This window comes from Panthera uncia (genome assembly GCF_023721935.1).
Source record: "Panthera uncia isolate 11264 chromosome B3 unlocalized genomic scaffold, Puncia_PCG_1.0 HiC_scaffold_1, whole genome shotgun sequence".
NCBI lineage: Eukaryota > Metazoa > Chordata > Mammalia > Carnivora > Felidae > Panthera > Panthera uncia.
This window is the reverse complement of record NW_026057582.1, coordinates 77,576,682-77,592,416: the sequence shown is the minus strand read 5'-3', so window position 1 is coordinate 77,592,416 and position 15,735 is coordinate 77,576,682.

Here is a 15,735-nt window from a genome sequence, read left to right as displayed (position 1 = left end):
AAAGTTTGATCTCCTGGCAGATTTGGATGACTTTTATTTCTTTGTGTTGTCTGATGGCAGAGGCTAAGACTTCCAATACTATGTTGAATAACAGTGGTGAGAATGGACACTTCTGTCGCGTTCCTGACCTTAGGGGGAAAGCTCTCAGTTTTTCCCCATTGAGGATGATATTAGTGTTGGGTCTTTCATATATGGCTTTTATGATCTCGAGGTATGATCCTTCTATCCCTACTTTCTTGAAGGTTTTTATCAAGAAAGATGCTGTATTTTGTCAAATGCTTTCTATCTATTGAGAGGATCATATGGTTCTTGTCCTTTCTTTTATTGATGTGATTAATCACATTGATTGTTTTGTGGATATTGAACCAGACCTGCATCCCAGGTATAAATCCCACTTGGTCGTGGTGAATAATTTTTTTAACGTATTGTTGGATCTGGTTGGCTAATATCTTGTTGAGGATTTTTGCATCCATGTTCACCAGGGAAATTGGTCTATAGTTCTCCTTTTTTAGTGGAGTCTCTGTCTGGTTTTGGAATCAAGGTAATGCTGGCTTCATAGAAAGAGTTTGGAAGTTTTCCTTCCATTTCTATTTTTTGGAACAGCTTCAAGAGAATTGGTGTTAACTCTTCCTTAAATGTTTGGTAGAATTTCCCTGGAAAGCCATCTGGCCCTGGACTCTTGTTTTTGGGAGATTTTTGATTACTAATTCGATTTCCTTACTGGTTATGGGTCTGTTCAAATTTTCTGTTTCTTCCTCTTTCAGTTTTGGTAGTGTATATGTTTCTAGGAATTTGTTCATTTCTTCCAGATTGCCCATTTTATTGGCATATAATTGCTCATAATATTCTCTTATTATTGTTTTTATTTCTGCTGTGTTGGTTGTGATCTCTCCTCTTTCATTCTTGATTTTATTTATGTGGGTCCTTTCCTTTTTCTTTTTGATCGAACTGGCTAGTGGTTTATCAATTTTGTTAATTCCTTCAAAGAACCAGCTTCTGGTTTCATTGATCTTTCTACTGTTTTTTGTTGTTGTTGTTGTTGTTGTTTGGTTTTGATAGCATTAATTTCTGCTCTAATCTTTATTATTTTCTGTCTTCTGATGGTTTTGGGTTTTATTTGCTATTCTTTTTCCAGTTCTTTAAGGCATAAGGTTAGGTTGTATATCTGAGATCTTTCTTCCTTCTTTAGGAAGGCCTGGATTGCTATATACTTTCCTCTTATGACCACCTTTCCTGCATCCCAGAGGTTTTGGGTTGTGGTGTTATCATTTTCATTGACTTCCATGAACTTTTTAATTTCCTCTTTAACTTCTTGGTTAACCCATTCATTCTTTAGTAGGATGTTCTTTAGTCTCCAAGTATTTGTTATCTTTCCAAATTTTTTCTTGTGGTTGATTTCGAGTTCCATGGGGTTGTGGTCTGAAAATGTGCACAGTATGATCTCCATCTTTTCATACTTACTTAGGGCTGATTTGTGTCCAGTATGTGGTCTATTCTGGAGAATGTTCCATGTGCATTGGAGAAGAATGTATATTCTGCTGCTTTAGGATGAAATGTTCTGAATATATCTGTTAAGTCCATCTGGTCCAGTGTGTCATTCAAAGCCATTGTTTCCTTGTTGATTTTTTGATTAGATGATCTGTCTGTTGCTGTGAGTGAGGTGTTGAAGTCCCCTACAATTTCGTACTACTATCAATGAGTTTCTTTATGTTTATGATTAATTGATTTTTATATTTGGGTGCTTCCACATTTGGCACATTAATGTTTACAGTTGTTACATCTTCTTGGTGGATAGACCCCTTAATTATGATATAATGCCCTTCTTCGTTTCTTGATACAGTCTTTATTTTAAAGTCTAGATTGTCTGAATTAAGCCAGTATTCTGGCTTTCTTTTGTTGACCATTAGCATGATAGATGGTTCTCTATCCCCTTACTTTCAATATGAAGATGTCTTTAGGTCTAAAGTGGGTCTCTTGTAAATAGCATATAGATGGATCTTGTTTTCTTATCCAATCTGTTACCCTATGTCTTTTGATTGGAGCATTGAGTCTATTGACATTTAGAGTGAGTACTGAAAGATATGAATTTATTGCTGAATTTATGTTGCTTATAGAGTTGGAGTTTCTGGTGGTGTTCTCTGGTCCTTTCTAGTCTTTGTTGCTTTTGGTCTTTATTTATTTGTTTTTGTTTTTGTTTTTTCCATCTTTTCTCCCCTCAGAGAGTCTCCATTAAAATTTCTTGCAGGCCTGGTTTAATGGTCACAAACTCCTTTAATTTTTGTTTGTCTGGGAAACTTTTTATCTTTTCTTCTATTTTGAATGACAGCCTTGCTGGATAAAGAATTCTTGGCTGTATATTTTTCTGATTCCACACATTGAATATATCCTGCCACTCTTTCTGGCCTGCCAAGTTTCTGTGGATAGATCTGATGCAAACCTGATCTGTCTTCCCTTGTAGGTTAAGGACTTTTTTCCCCTTGCTGCTTTCATGATTCTCTCCTTGCCTGAGTATTTTGTGAATTTGACTATGATATGCCTTGTTGATGGTCGGTTTTTGTTGATGTCTGTGTCTTTCCCCAGGTTAGAAAAGTTCTCCACTATGATTTGCTCACAAAATCCTTATTTCTCTCTCTTCCTCTTCTGGGACCCCTATGATTCTGATGTTGTTCCTTTTTAATGAGTCACTGATTTCTCTAATTCTTAAATCGTGCTCTTTTGCCTTCATCTCCCTCTTTTTTTCTGCTTCATTAGTCTCTGTAAGTTCGTCCTCTATATCACTGATTCTCTGTTCTGCCTCATCCATCCTTGCCACTGCAGCATCCATTCGAGATTGCAGCTCAGTTATAGCATTTTTTATTTCATCCTGACTACCTTTCACTTCTTTTATATCCACAGAAAGCAATTCTATTTTTGACTTCAGCTCGTATTCTTATTACCATGATTATAAATTCTGGTTCAGACTTCTTGCTTGTATCTGTTTTGGTTAAGTCCCTGGCTGTCATTTCCTCCTGCTCTTTCTTTTGGGGTGAAGTCCTTCATTTCATCATATTGAAGGGAGAAAAGGAATTAATGAGGTAAAAAAATTAAAATTAAAAAAGTATTAAAATTAAAAAATTAAAAACACACACAAAAAATCAAATAAATGATGCTAGATCCTAGGTGTGTTTTGGTCTGGGTGCTGAAAGGGGCTTGAAAGATTAGAGAAAAAATGGGAAAGAATAAAAAGGAAATCGTTTGAAAATTTGAAAAAATGAATACACTGAAGTAGACTAAAATTAAATGATGTAAGGAAAATAGAATTTGAAAAAATTTACACAAAAGTAAAAAATATAGTAGAGAAAAATTAAAGAAAAATATTTTTAAAGAAATTTAAAATAAAAATGAATTTTTTCTCTTTCTGTATTCAAGAAAAGGAACAAAAAAAGAAAAAAGAAGAAAGAGAGAAAGAAGGAAAGAAAATTGAATAAATGGACCAGCGAACAGACCGAAATTACTTCGTTTTCCCCTAGGAGTCAAACTATAAAGTGCTTTATAGTCCATAAACTAAGCAGGCGGAGAGACTGGTGTTCCTGAAGAGCGAGGTTGGCCCAGTTGGGCAGGGTTTAGTGTAACGGCTCCGTTCTCCACTAGATGGCGCTGCTTAGCTTACTGGGGTGGATTCTTGAGGCGCTTGTAGGTGCGTATGCGCATGCGCGGAAGCATTGCCCGTGGCATCACCCCGTTACCCACTGTCTTGTATCAGATCTGATCTCCCCATCAGCAATCGCGCACCTGTCCTTTGTCTTCAGCTTCCATCCACTCCCTGCTTTTACACAGTCTGTGACCAAGCCCCAGGCGACACCTCCCTCCTGAGTTTCGTCTCAGCTGCGGCTGTTTTTCCCCGACCCTTACTTCTGAGGGACTGCGGCTTTGACCCGTTAGGCCGCTCTGCAGGAGGGTCTCACCAAGCAATGGCCAGGTGCTGGCCGCACCCAGGAACATTTGCTGGACCGGGCTGCTGCCGATGCCCAGAGACTGCGGCCGGGTGCCAGTCCGCCCCAGAAAAAGTTTGCAAGATGGTGTAGCATCAGAATTTCAGGGATTATGGAAAATCACAACACACATCTGGCACCAGGCTTCACCCTTAATGACCTTGTTCCAGCACCAGCGAATGTGGTTGTTCTCCCGGGTCCACTGGGGCCTTATCTTTGGGGGACCACACAGCCTCTACCAGGTGTCCTCCCAGCAGGGCAACCGCCTCTCCCGTGTGGCCTGAAGAACCCTGGACTCCACTCTGCTCCTGGGGATTCGCCTTTCTCACCAGAGCACTGCCAGGTATTGAGCTGTGGAGTTAAGACTCTATGCTCCCCCTGTTTATAGTCTTAATGGAATTTAAACCCTCTCCTTTCTCCTTTCTCGTTCAGTCCCTATGGCTGTTTCCACTTTTCCACTTTCTCTCCAGCTGCTTTTTTGGGGATGTTGTTTTTCCCGTATCCCCTCCCCCTCCCCCACCACCGTCCTCTCTCCACACACAAAAATACCTCCTGACCTCCGCAGCTTCTCCCCCGGTTCACCTCTCTGCGCCGCATACCTGCTGAATTCTGTGGTTCAGGTTGTGCAGATTGTTGCGTTAATCCTCAAATCAGTTTTCTAGGTGTGCAGGACGGTTTAGTGTTGGTCTGGCTGTATCTCATGGATGTGAGACACACAAAAAACTTCCACACTGTTCCGCCATCTTGGCTCCTCCTCCCCCCATCAGATATCTTTAGTAAAGTTGCCAATGTCATTATTCAAGGTCATAATTGTGTCTTTATAATATTCACTCCCAAAGTATCTCTTGATTCCTGACTCTGGGCAGTAGTAGTTTCAGGGGACACAAAGGTGAATCAAAGCACATTTTCTGTGCTTAAGGAGTCAGAGTTTAGAGCTCCATGTTTAGCATAGAGGAATGGAAGTCCTTCTTTGCATTAAGCATTAAATAATAAGTAAAATGGTACCCTTTCAAACCCCCCACCCCCAGCTGTGTCCCATAGCATAGATAGATTGGCTTAAAAGCTAGGTATTAACCAAGAAGATGGAATTGGGGCATATATGAGGAGATGACTTAACCAGTCTCTGTGTCCTTTTTTTTTTCATTTCCTAAATTGAATACATAAGTATTATGAATTTTATCCTCAGACTATAGAATGAATACTTCAACTTTAGGCAACTGGCTGGGCTATTGCCTAGGTTCTTTCCATGTATGAATGGAAAGGGAATAGATATTGTTTTTTCTCCTTAAAAGTAGAAGTTTTTGGAATCAACATCTGATATATGCATAAGTGATAAGCACATGGATCTTGTTGAATTCTGAGGTTTTCTCATCTTTGCTTGGTGATATGTATAAGATACTAGAACAGCTAAATATTCTCAAAATTGTGCTGCAGGAAGACAGTGAGGCAACAAAGTTTTTTTTAATGTTTTATTTATTTTTGAGAGAAAGAGAGAGCGAGCGAGCAGGGGAAGGGCAAAGAGAGAGGGAGACACAGAATCTGAAGACAGGCTCCAGGCTCTAAGCTGTCAGCACAGAGCCCGATGCAAGGTTCGAACTCATGAACCGTGAGATCATGCCCTGAGCTAGGGCCAAACGCTTAAACGATTGAGCCACCCAGGTGCCCCAAGTTTGTTTTTTTAAGGCTATCGTCACATGTGTAGAATATTTGAGAGGTCTATAGCAAATGTGTCTTTGGTTAAGATGCAATGTAAATAACCTATAGAGATCCTGATATTTATTCTCAATTTATAATGAAAAGACTATTTTGTTAATTTCTAACATCCCCAACACCATTTCTTCATTTTTCTTAACAATGGTCATCTCTTAGCAATGGTCATTATGTAAATGAGATTAAATAATCAAAAGAATATGGAGCACTTGGGTGGCTCAATCGGTTAAGTGGTTAAGCGTCTGATTCTTGATTTCAGATCAGGTCGTGCTCTCTCGGTTTGTGAGTTTGAGTGCTGCATCGGGCTCTGCCCTGGCAGTGCAGAGCCTGTTTGGGATTCTCTCTCCCTCTCACTTTGACCCTCCCCTTCTCTCTCTCTCTCTCTCTCAAAAATAAACTAAGAAAAAGAATTTTTTAAAATAATCAAAAGAATAGAGTTACAGAGAAAAGGAAAATTACTGAAAAAAATGGAATAGAGAAGCAACATCAGTTGACTATAACGATGTCACTTTTCTCTCCATTTCTTCTATGGAATCTGTTTTGGACTGAATTATTTCCCCCCAAATTCGTATGTTGAAACCCCAACCCCTAATGGGACTGTGTTTGGAGATAGAGCCTTTAAGGAGGTAATTAAAATTAAATGAGGTGATAAGGGTAGAACCCTAATACAATAGGACATGTGTTCTTATAAGAAGAGAAAGTACAAGGAGTGTGCATGTACAGATGAAAGGGCAGGTGAGGTCATAGCAAGGAGGCAGCCGTCTGCAAGCCAGGTAAAGACGTCTCACCAGAAACCAACCTGCTGGCACCTAGATCTTGAACTTCCAGACTTCAGAACTGTGAGAAAACTAATTTCTATTGTTTAAGCCTCCCAGTGAGTGCTATTATGTTAGAGTAGCCTGAGCAGACTAATACAAGATTTTCCCACATGTTTGACCTGATGGCCCAAGACTCATGGTTTACCAACTTATAGGCCTCTGAAACAACAGTGTCTTCCTACCTGTTTCTGACAAAACTTCCAGGGAAGTCTCAGTCTGGTCAGGCTTAAAGACTGAGTCATACAATCTTCATCATACGGACTGGCCAATATTAAGTAAGGGAGGGGTAATTCTCCAACAGAAGGCAACAAAATGGCATTCACACAATACTGGATGAGCTATAGCAGAAGGGAAAAATGGTAGTTTGTGGGCAAGGGCTCCAACTTCCAGTTTGGGAGTTTTATATGATATAACAGGTCCTGAGAAGGGCTTCAGAAGAGCAATGACTTCACTTAAACAAAACTGGGGGGTAAGACTGAGAAACTTTGGATGGTGGTATGTGTGATTGACCAGACTTTTTCCAGACTCCAGTATAGCCCAGGACCCAGGAACCCAGTGATCTCTCTATGACCAGATTTGCCAGGTGTTTTAAAAAGAAATAAGTCAGATTCACTTTGTGATTAACAAGACACAAATGCTATAAATATCTCCTAGTAACTGATAGGTAGTGAAGAAATTTTGAGTCTTTTAGGCCAAAACTGGCAAGAGTTGTTGATAGTCGACTTAAGATTGTTAACTTGAAACAGAGCAAAGAGTAATTTTATTTAAGCAAAGAAAACCCGAAGAATTACAATTTGGGACAAGCAGGCCATGGTGATCCATTAGCAAATCCAAAGGGACAAAGGGAAGGTCAGCTTTTATTGGGTTTTAGGAGGATATTGTAGGAGCGTGGCTTAGAACAAAAGTTTATGGGAGAAGAACAAGAATTCAAGGTTGTGGTTTCTTATTGGCTACAAGTGGGGGTTACTGCAATGTTGCTGGGGCAGGGAGGGATCTTCTTTCCTTTTCTTAAATGCAGGAGACAAAATTCCTATGTGAAAAATGTCCTCCTTTGCCAGAATAATTCTGATCCTCCTTCCCGCTGGTTACACTGGCTTCAAAGAGTGGTACATGCACGAGAGCTCCCCCTTCAGGGCTTCCCCTCTCCATTTTAGATGAGATTTCCTTTATTTTCACAAGGTCTGGGCTCATTATACAAGGAATTTCTCCTTCTGGCGGAACTTGGCTGTTGCCATGGCAACCAAACTCTCATTTGGAAGCTACAGGATAAAAGCATTGGAGAGATTGTAGAAGTATACTTTTGGCCACCAGTGAGCCTGATGGTAGAAGAAGTTCAGTTGATGTGCAATCGATGCAAGCAACACTGACCAGGCAGATAAAGAGTTCAAGACTGGCTCTCTTCAGTTGTTGGGGTTCTGGGCTCTCTTCCCTGCTTGGCAAAGGAGAGCTGAGTCAGGTGAGAAGCAAGCAGGGTGGCCTGGTCTTAGCAATGTTGTTTGCTTATTGTCCTGCATTGTTTTACTGCAGCTTCCATGGGAATCAGGGTTGGGGAGGGGAAGCAGAAAGAAACAGACCCAAGGGAAGGTTTCAGTAAAGCTGAATTAAAATATGGCATTAGTAGTAGATGAGCAATGGACTCTGCAGGCAAGTGTCAGCAAGGACTTGGGTTAGCAGGTTCGCTTGAAGAGCTTTGGAAATACTACTGGATAGTGACAGGGTATGCATCATGTAGGGTAGGAGATGAGAGTGCAGGTACCATGTAGGAGTTTTAAAAGCAATTTTAAAAAATAACGAAATTTACCAAGACATCTTTAACTTTAGGATCTACACTTTGAACTTCTTTTCCAGTGTCTTCTACCCAATGCTGGCTACCCAGGACATTCTCCCTACCACTCACATTTTTTTTTTTTTTTTTTTTTGAGAGAGACAGAGTGTGAGCAGGGGAAGGATAGAGAGAGAGGGAGACACAGAATCTGAAGCAGGCTCCAGGCTCTGAGCTGTCAACACAGAGTCCGATGTGGTGCTCGAACTTACCACAAAATCATGACCCGAGCTGAAGTCAGATGCTTAACTGACCGAGCCACTTAGGCGCACCCCCCCTTTTTTTTAAAAAATATTTATTTATTTTTGAAAGAGAGACAGACCTACCACTCACATCTTGATGAACTTCCCTTTTCTTCACTTGCATTTCCCTAGAGAACAGACCACGTTAGCTAGCATGTCAGTTACCTAATCTATATGCCTGGGGGAAAGTTAGAGAACATATTTTCCCACTAGAGAACACACTTATAATTTGACGATAGTTTTCTGTATGACATTGTTTATTATTTTTATTATACTAATCTGAAGGAATGATGTTGCAGAGGGCTTTCAGTCAAAAAGATTGAAGTTCAAATCCTGGTTCTGCCTTTAAGTAAATAACTTAGCCTCTCTGAACGTCAGAACAGAGGGGCTCACTAAAATCATGCTCCCAGAGTTGCCATGAAGCTGTAGTGATATCATGTACTAAGACACCAAGCACAGTGCTCAGTACAAGGACACCTGTGCTTCAAGTGAACTTCAACCCAGTTGACTTCCCTTCCCCAACTGCTTTTTTTCTTTCTTTCTAGCATGGATTATGAAGATTCAGTCTTGAGGGGTGGATAGAGGAGGAAATGAGTTGTAAAGTTCCCTTCAAATCACATTGCAATGGGTTCTCCATAGATCTTGAATTTTTCTTGAGCCAAAGAATCAGAATAGGACAAATGAAGGAATAGAAAGCTTGAGAGAAAGAAAAAAAGGCAAAGAGGAAACTAAGGCTCTTGCTTGGAGACCTAGAAGACAAATTAAAGGAAGTTGTGGTAAGGAGGCTACATCATGAGCGCATGTGTGTGCATGTGTGTTTGTACTCCCACACAGAACACAGGTGAGAGCAATCAACAGAGAGTAGAGCTGTTGGCCATGTGGAGAGGATTTCCTTTCTGTTCTTCTGTGCTCTTTGACTCCCACCATCCTCCCTTCCCTTCTTCTGGCCCCCATTCAAGAGCCTTGGTTTCCCCTCTTTTCACTTTACATCCATGAAATTAGCATAGATGGGCAAACAGATGTTCAATTGTTTCAAGTAACGTTGACAGGAGAGAATTTGGTTCCACAAATCAAGTCTCCCAGCTAACCCCTTCCTTACCAACTGGGCCCTTGTGGGAGAGCCACTTTGGGAGACAGATTATTCCTGCCCCACTGCCACTCAGCTTCCTGGTTCCATGCCATACACCTGCCTCACTGGACTTCTCTCATCTTCTCGGGGTCTTGAGTTCTATGTTCCTCGCCCCAGTTTCTGGTCAGTGCTCTTCTAGCCTTAAGGACAGAACCTTCCTCAAACTATTTCAGGTTAGGAAGAGAGTTTATTAAAAACATATAGAGGAACTCTCAGAACCTGAAAACAGAAAGTAAGGGATAATTGTAGACCCTACTTCATTGTTTTGTTAGATTAGATAATATATTTGAAGGGTTTAGTGCAGTGTGGGCACAGAGGATGCACTCAATCATTGTTAAATAATATTCTTAATATCCTAATCATTAACATCTTAGGCATCCAGCCCATTGGCTACTATACCCATTTTATTTTTGAAAATTGAGACCTTAAGTGGCTATTTGCCTTACATCATACTGTTAATAAATGGCAGAGCCCAGAGTCGGGATTCTTGAGGCTGCTGCCCATCCTAGTCAGCAGCCCGTCGATCTCATCTCTGAGGCTAGCTGGAAAGCAGAGGACATGCTCTCAGCACGTATTCAACCCACTAGTAAGAAGTTGAGTTCCTGTCATATTCTCAGTGTTCAGAAAGGAGCTTTAAGGAGAAAAAGAAAATTATCCTGTCAAATAGTTTAAATCTAGTTGGAAGAATTGATTGTTTGTTTGATTGATTGATTAAGCCAACATATGCTTATTGGGATCTTTGTACTGAGTGCTGGGGACAAAGCAGACATGGCCAGAATACTCATGTGGCTTACATTTCAGTGGTCCAGTGTGTTTATGTGTTGGGGTGGCACTGGGGGAAGAACAAATGTCCAAATCTACATATACATAGATAGAAGTTGATCTCAGCCCAAGGAGGAAATAGCAGAGTGCAGTGAATGGAGATTCTAGTAGAGAGGAAGATTCCAGTTAGATAAGACTGTCAGGGAAAGCCTCTTTGTAAAGGCAACATTAAATCTGAGTTCTGAAGAATGGGAAAAGTCAGCAGTAGAAATAACATCTGTAAAGACCCAGATGTGGAAGAGTTTACTGTGTTGAAAGAAGTGAGAGGAGCCTAGTGGATGAAAGTGATGAGGGATGAAGGGGTTGGTAGATTAAGTGCCACTGGAGAGGTGGTCATAACACCCATTATGCAGGGCCTCTGGACCATGATAAAGTTTGGATTCTATTCTAAAGGTAACAGAATGATGTTAAAGGGTTTTAAGCTTACAAATATAAAACATATTTTAAAACCTTATTCTAGGTACCTTGTGGGGACTGGACTGGAGAAACAAGAGTGAAGACATATAAATCACTAGGAGCTCTTACACTGATGCAGGCAGGAGATGCTAGGTCTTGGATCTGGAGGAATCTGTGAAGATGGGGAGAAGTGTAGATAGGGTCAAGATGGGTTTCAAGCAATGACAGGGTGTGCGGTGGGCTGGATGAGGCAGGCAAGAAGAGGGAGTGGCCATTGAGGCTACCCAGACTGATGGCTTGGCTGGGCTAGGTGTTTTCAAGGAAATTAAAATTTCAAGGTAATTTAAACACAGCTCCAGTCCTACATGGGAGAGAGGGCATTACCCAAAGATGGGATTTGCCCTGAGTCTTGAAAAGTGGTAAGGGTTTGGGAGAATGGGAGGGAGACTGAATGAGCGGAGAGTGGTTTGAGGGACATGAAAGTGGTGGGGAGACCTGACTCAGAGAGTGTGTGGTGGGGAGGCAACAATCCGCTTGATTGGGACCCAGTAGGATGAGGGCTAGGGCATGGGTTTTGGAGACACAGGAGAGCAGTGTCCTTGCCTATAAAACACAGCTGACGCTAGAACCACCCTTCAAAGTTGCTGTGAAGATTAAATGGAATAAAGTTGATACCATGCTCAGACCTTGACACATAGTAGGACCTTAGTTAATGCTCTATAATCATTATCATTAATATTTTTACATTTACATATATTTATTTATATACAGTGTATGTGATATATATTACACATTATACACACACACGTGTTTGTATGTATGTGCATAAGAATTGAAAGACAAGTGTGGGAATTTGGATTTGATATGACAGCATGTGTGTTTTCTGCTGGTGTGTTTTCTGAGAGGTGAAGTGATCCACTGAATGATATTTAAAGAAGGTGAATTCTGGCATTTGGATCCAGAATGGCGTAGTGAGCAGAGATCCTTACTGAATAACTCAATAGTCCAAGAGCAACTAGACAATTTAGGCAGCACATACTCCAAAGGCTGAGAATGTAAAGCTTCACATGCCAAAGGAGAGAGGGACCTAAATAATGTCATGACTTCGGGATATAGGGTTCAAAGAGCTCAATTAATAATCACCATGGCCTTACATTACTGGGCCTTTTCATAAAATCTAAACTGGCCTCCTGAATTCTCAGTGTAGGAAGCACTTTTCATACCACATTGAGCCTCCTCTCAAGTTAAAGCAACTTATTTTAAATGTGTTTAAGTCTTACAGTAAAGGGTAGCCATAGTCTCCTTTATACCCACTACTCTAGTGTCAATTCCATTGTGTTATAATAACTGGTTTGATGTTAATACATAAAAGGGAGCTCCATCACTGAAATAGAGTATGAGGATTCCAGTTTTTAAAAAGAAAACCGTAGGTTGGTAGGGATGAGCGTTTCAGCAGGAAGAACTTGATGAGTGTTTACTCCAAATATAAATCTTAATAGGGAGGACATAAAATATAAAATATATATTCAAACTCTTAAGAGAAAGAAGCATGATACAAGGAATTGAAAATCTATTACAATAGTCACATGACGAATTGAAGCCTCCATCAGCTTGGGTCCCCACAGGATTAGAATGAGCAGTGCCTCCTGCAGACACAAAGCATAAATGAGAAACTATTATGTTAACCTGAGCCTGTTTGTTACCTCTGCAAAACCCATCCTGTTCTGGCTGTTCTCACCAGCTCTGGACACGGAACTCCCCAGGATTTCACTTTGCCTTAGGGCTCTGAGGCAATTTTATGCCAGCTGAATAATACATTTACAATAATAAATGTAATACAGGATTTTTGTTATTTCAGGTGGGATGATTGTTCAGGGTGTCCAAAGTGCCACACTATCTGAAATGGATGTCTAGTTTATCTAGTTTGGGATAATTTTTTTGTGTTTGCAGGGGGGCCGGGGTAGGGATGGGTTTTATTTGGCCTACAAATGAAGTAGAAGATCTATCTGAAGTTCCATCTTGTTGGTTCAACATGTGAGCAGAATGCTAAGGAAGTAGAAATGAAGGGTTTCATCCAGGTTACTTTTGCTTTAGTCTGTGTCCAAAGTTTGAACCCAAATCTGCCTCATCATAGAATTATCTTTTTTTTATTTTTTTTTTTTTTTTTTTACAATTTTAGGTTATAATTCATATACCATACAATTCAGTCATTTAAAGTGCACAGCTTAATTGTTTTTTAGTATATTCACAGACAAGTGTAACCATTACCACAGTCAATTTTAGAACATTTTCATCACCTTGAAAAGAAACTTCATACCATTTAGCTCTTGTTCCTGTGTACCCACATGTAGAAGGACTCCCCAGTCAAGAGTAAAATTATGACCTTGTCTTCATATAAGTCCTCGATTACAAGAAAAATAAGGAAAACAGTCAGGGCCTTTGTTCATGGGATTCCTTCCACATGGGCCTCTTTCTCACTCATGGCCAAGAACCTTGACAGCACAGAGAAGCCTTCTTGAGACTCTCATTGCAGTTAGACTCCTCCTTTGCCTCCACCCTTGGTTCATTTCTTTCATATCACATATTATATTATTTTTTGTTTTCACTTTATTGAAGTGTAGTGTATGTACAATAAAACATGCCCGCTTTAAGCAAGCAATTCATCGACAAATGTGTATAACCAGTGACAACTACCCCAATCAAAATATGGCACACATTCCATCACGCCCCAAATTCCCTCCTGTTCCTCCAAATTCAGTCCTCTCCAACTCAATCCAAGGCAACCCTTTCTATTATTACAGATTAGTTTTATCCGTTCTTGAATTTCATACTAATCATAACTTAAATTGTTAGCTCACCTCTTTGCTGTCTCTACTACTAGACCTTTTTTTAAACCATCATTTCCTAGTACAGCATGTCTAGCACAGAGCTAGACAGTGTCAGAACGGATGAATCCCAAATCATTCTATTTATCAAGTTTAATTTTTAAAAAATGAAGCATCTAAACATTTGACAGTAACAGTGAGGACTTTATTGTGAGGTCTAACAAATAGGAGTCTCTTGTTCATCTCTTTTGCTTTCTCGCCCTGCCCTTTTTCATCACAACAATGTCAAAAGTAGCCAGGTAGGGGAGAAAGCTGGGTAGGAGTCACATTCTTTTGCCTTTAGGCAAAATGTATTATCGTTTTTAATGAAAGGGTAGGAATGGTCTTATTCATTTATAATGTTTTGTAACTTTCAACTTTGAGCTTTCAACTTTGTCAGTGAAGACATTTCTTTTTGTTTATTTAATTTTTTTTTTAAATATGAAATGTATTGTCAAATTGGTTTCCATACAACACCCAGCGCTCTTCCCAAAAGGTGCCCTCCTCAGTACCCGTCACCCACCCTCCCCTCCCTCCCACCCCCCATCAACCCTCAGTTTGTTCTCAGTTTTTAAGAGTCTCTTATGCTTTGGCTCTGAAGACATTTCTTAAGGGCATCTTGCAAATCCATCCATGACCTTGACAACAGGATATGAGATCAACTCAAACTACATCTCCATTTCTGAAAATACACTCAAGATTGGTGTCTTACCAGCAATGTCATGGCAACTCTGACAAAACATTGTTACTATGATATAATCAAACCTTGAGTCACATACCTTTGAACTGGAACTTCTCATTCATGCACAAGGGAGAATGGGGTCACATTCAGCATCTCTGCCTTGTAGATGGAGGAGCTGAGGTATAGAGATCCTTCTACAGAGTGTTCTTTGCTTCTTTGCATGCATTCACTGAAGGCAGTGTGTGCATCTCCCTTCAGCCAAAGTTCTAAATCTCTTTCTCTCTCAACTATCTAGGACACATGAGAATTAACCTACTCATGTAGATTACAGGGCCCCAGCCCTCATTAACCTTAATATTGAAAGAAATACAGCTTTTGTGGTAGGAGAAGTGGAAATGCCCTTCCACTCCGCACAAATAGCAACATTTGCATGAACAGAGGAAATGGACTTTTTAGGAGGTAGTTTATCCAATGTAAACATTTGTTTCCGGTTAGTAAACATTTCACATATATAACACTCCTGGATTGGTGGACCTGTTAATAAAGCATTGTAAAATTGCATCCCTAAAGTTATTTTTTTAAATAGTAGATCAGGATGATGTCTACTCTGTATTTTCTTGATGTCCTTTGAATTAATGATTCTGTCCTAAAATTCTTTCCTTCCTCTGCAGGAGGTATTTGAGTGCTATTTGTTGAAGAACTGAACAGCTGGGCACTTGGTTTTTAAATATTGAAGTCAAATGTGCCCTAAACCTTCTCTTTTCCAGATGCAGGCTGTCTGTCCCCTGCTTGCCAGGCCTGACCTTGGTACTTCAATGGGATTTAAGTACTGAGTGAATCTCAGTCATGTCCTCATCCCTTCTCTTTGAAGATGTTGCTTTTGTTAATGACCCTGGGCTTGGGGGGACAGTCACCATTTGGGGGGAAGAGAAGAGGGAAGAGAGGACAGGATATAAATTCATAATCCCCAGCAAATTGGAGAAATGCCTGAGGACTGGTTTGTGCCTCTGAGAAGGCAGAAATGGGAGGCGAGTGGGGAAGAAGCAGCAGACCATGGCTGCTGGTTGGCAGGACAGATTCTAGAAGCAAATAAGCCCGTGTAAGAAAAGTTGGGCAAGTGGGCCATGTACACAGAAATGGTAGCTTATGAAACGCTCTCATTTTGCTAAGCCCTGATGATGCCCCCATCACCAGACCAGGGTCAGGCTTTTCCAAGAAGGCTGGGCAAATATCCATAATTGCTCATTCTGTTTCAATCCCTCTCCAAATAGTCATTACT